Source organism: Zingiber officinale, chromosome 8A, assembly GCF_018446385.1.
Source record: "Zingiber officinale cultivar Zhangliang chromosome 8A, Zo_v1.1, whole genome shotgun sequence".
In the NCBI taxonomy this organism is placed as follows: domain Eukaryota; kingdom Viridiplantae; phylum Streptophyta; class Magnoliopsida; order Zingiberales; family Zingiberaceae; genus Zingiber; species Zingiber officinale.
This window is the reverse complement of record NC_056000.1, coordinates 67,304,308-67,308,554: the sequence shown is the minus strand read 5'-3', so window position 1 is coordinate 67,308,554 and position 4,247 is coordinate 67,304,308.

Sequence of the window (4,247 nt, the reverse complement as noted above, 5' to 3'; positions counted from 1 at the left end):
CCCATTTAATTAGTGGGCATTCGACATCTTAAACACAGGGAGACTAACACACTCATAATAAGAAAGAGCCCAAAATGTAATTTGGGATTGATGCGGTAGTTCAATAATAATTCTTTAGTGGAATGAATTATTATTGATGAAATTAAGTTGGGTGTTCGGGGCGAACACAGGAAGCTTAATTTCATCGGGAGACCAAAACTAATTCCTCCTCTTGGTCCCTATCATAGCCTCTTGTATATAGAGAATTATACCCACCACATACCTACTTCTTACCCACCTTATACCCATCCTAATGGGGTCGGCCAAGCAAGCTTGGAACCCAAGCTTGGGTCGGCTAAAGCAATTAGGATGAGTAAGATGGTGTGGCCGGCCCTAGCTTGAACCCAAGCTTGGTGTGGTCGGCCACATCATATTAAAAAGATTTTTTATTTGTTTAAAATCTTTTCTTATGTGGAAGCAATGATTTAAAAGAAGAGTTTAAAAAATTAAATATTTCCTTTTATAATTTTCTACAAAAAAATAAGAGAAAGATTAGATATCTTTCCTTATTTGTAGATTGAAAGGAGATTTTAATTTTAGAGAAAACTTTCCTTTTTGGAAATCATCCACATGTTTTAATAAGAGAGATTTTAATTTATAAAATTTCCTTTTATAACCAACCATGAAGGGAAAAATTGTTAGAGAAATTTTTATTAAAATTTTTGAAAACAAATGAGGAAGTTTTAATTCTTGTGTTGTTAAAACTTTCCTTGTTTGGAGCTTTAAGGTGGTCGACCATATGATTTAAGAAAAGGAATTTGATTTTAATTAATTAAATTTTCCTTTTCATGGCAAAGAAATTAAGGAAGGTTTTATTTAAATTTTCCTTATTTGCCAAGACTAAAGATTATAAAAGAGAGGGTAGGGGTGCCTTCATGGCTAATAACTCTATTCTATTTTCCTCTCTTCTCTTCTCTTCTTCCTTGGTGTGGCCGGCCATATCCTCCTCTTCTATTCTTCTTTAGTGGTCGGTTCATCCATCTCTTGGAGCTCTTGTTGGTGGCCAGTTCTAGCTAGGAGAAGAAGGAGAGAAACGAGGCTTTGCTCTTGCATCCCTTGGAGCTTGAAGGTTGGTGGTCGGACCTCTACATCCTTGGAGGAGCTTTGGTGGTCGAAACTTGGTGAAGAAGAAAGAAGGACTTGGGTGGTTCTCATCTCGGAAGATTATTGCCCACACAACGTCTGAGATTAGAAGAGGAATATGGTAGAAGATCAAGAGGTTGTTTACGTGCAAAGAAAGGTATAACTAGTAATTATTTTCCGCATTATACTAGTTTTCCTTTGTATGAATTCCAAACACAAGAGGCTAGTGATTCTAGATTTTCGGATTAGATATTGGATGTTGTGTTTTTTTTGTTTTATTTTTCGATCTTGTGATTTGATTGTTCCTTTTGGTTAAACCTAGAGTTATATAAGGAAATTAAATATTAAATTTCTTTAAAAGGCTTTGTCTAGGAAGTGGTGGTTGCTCCCATATCCAAGAAGGCCTAGTGCCTCGCCATGTTTATCTTGGAAGTCAATTTTAGAAATTAATATTTAATTGAATTTATAACATAGGTGAATTTAGATCAATAATGTTAAGTATCGTTTGCGATCCAAGTCTAAACCATTAAGAACAGATAAGTTAAATTTGGAATCAATAATGTTAAGTTCCGTTTGTGATTTCGAATTTAATTTCTAAAGAACACAATAGGTTGTTAGGAAAGGTTCGACACTTGTACAAAATTTTTGTATAGTGGAACCGGTACGATCTTCCTAGGACCAACCAACACTCCTTACCTCTCGAAAAATGGTACGAGTTTATAAAAATACTTTCTAGGAGTTTGTACAAATTAAAAACAAAACTTACACTATTAAAAAGAGAAAATATCGAATAAAAGTTACCTTAGCAAAAGAATATTTATTAGAAGATTATGATAAACTGAAAATTAAAAATAAAAAAATAAAGAATCAAATAAAAACATTAGAAAAGAATTATAAAAAATCAAATGCTCAAAATTTTAGAAATTTTTAAGAGCTTAATTAATATTTTAGATTTCATAAGAACCAAATTAAAAAAGTGATATGAAATATATTTCAAAAAATTATCTTATTAATCCAGCAAGTAAGAACTTATTTTGGCTTCCAATCTCTATCTTGACATATTAGATTTTTTTTTTTTAAGTTTGTTAGAAATTTGAATAAAAATAAAAATATCATATGTTAACAACAAATTTTCAATTGCTTTACTGTTATATTATTTTTTTTAATTTTTTTCTCATAAATAATATTTTTAAAATTAAAATTATTTTTAAAATTAATTATTGAAAGACTTAAATTTTTTTTGATAAAACCCTTTATTTTCTATTGATAAACAATATTTTTTTCTGTGAATAAATATTATATTTCAATTGCTCAAAAAAATTGGCATGATTTTTGGAAGTCTGAAATATTTTTAATATTAAATTTTCAAAAATATGCATTTGTGCCTTACAATATTTTTTTTTTTTTGATAAAAAAGTTAATAGTTTGTTCATGAAAATTTTTATACTGATCCAAAAGCTTATCTTTGACTTTTAAAAAAATTCCAATACTTTTCAAAAATCTTAAAATAATTTTTAAATTAATTTTAGAAAATCTAATACTTAATTCTTAAAATTAATTTATTTGCAAATTAATTTCAGTGAAAATCCACAACTTTAAAATATTTGTGTACTACATCTAGAAATATTTTCAATTTTTTTTCTAAATATATTTTTTTTCTTTTTTTAATATGATTAAAGGGAGAGTAGATATTAAGTTTAGGAGAAGGTTTTATTTTAAATTGTCATATTATTTTTTTACAATTTAATTAAATCAGTTTAAATGCCATATTTAAATTTTAATTGCATTTTATTGGTTTGTTTAACCTTAATCTTAACTCAGGTTAATGTACATCTAAAAGGAGAAGATTGTAAGTACCCCAGGTTAGTTTTGATGTGTTCAACTAAGTTCAGTTTGGTCTTGTATTATTTTAATATCTTGTGTGTAAGTGTGTAAGAACTTAGTGTAGGATCGATGCACGTGAGGGGGAGAGGGTTGAATCACGTGTATTTAAAAAAAAAACATCTTTTTCGATTTTATAAAGCAAGTGTACAACGGAAAGAATAAAAGAAGAACACAAAAAAGAGACGTTCGGTTTTTACTTGGTTTAGAGCTTTCGGAGACTCCTACTTCAAGACCTACGATCCATCGAACTATATCGATGGACACTTTACTACAAACCTCTTCCGAAACCGCCAGAAGAAAGAATGAAGTACAAGTATAAAGAAAAGTGTAATAACCCTACACTTTTCTTTTGAAAGTATAAACAAAAGCATAATAAAATAAATCGTTACCAACACTTAGAATAGTTGAACTTGATCAAGCCCGTGTATTGGTTTCGGTCTGTCGACAGTGGCTGGAAGTCGTCGAGTAGTATCACGACAACAACGTTAAGTCGTAGCAGCAAAATGGTCGTAGGAGTTCGTGTATCAATTGTATCTTTAGGGATGCTCGTGACCTTCTTTTAAAGCTTATTGGAGGCACCTCCTTTGAGACTTATTAGCTTTGAAAGCTTCACTACTTATCTGCGCAATGCCCATAGCTTATCCTTGCAAGGGGTGCTTCCAATGCGCCTTTGAGGCACCTCCAATGCACCTCCGAGGTGCCTCCAGAGTCTCCAAGGCGCCTCCCCACCTTTCTGCGCAGAATCTTCAACCGAGGCATCTAAGGTGCCTTCAGAGCATAGGAGGCACCTTAAATCATTGTTTATCTGAGGCTTAAAGTGCTTTTCACTCATGTAAAATTTGTTAGTCCAAATAACATACTATGACTTGTAAAACATAGTTAGCATAATAATAAAATAGTATTATTAATTAGATCATGTCTTACCAAGACCAAGATCTAGTCATGGTCTCATTTTATGCTTCCAAAACGGACCTAAACTAGACTAGCGCCTAACATCCCACCGGGACTCGTCCTCACTAGATCACTCTCCTTCAATTGACTTACCTCACTTACTATTTGCAGTCTCTTAACTTGCCTCTTGACCCACCAAGTCTTCCTGCCGAAATCGCACATCCAGACTTCAACCAAATGTCGAGTCCTTAGACCTAGCTAGACTTCCTGCCAGAATCACACATCTAGACTTCAGTCTAGTATCAGGTCCTCTAGACTCGTCAATTTCTACACACTCAGTAAAAAGATTA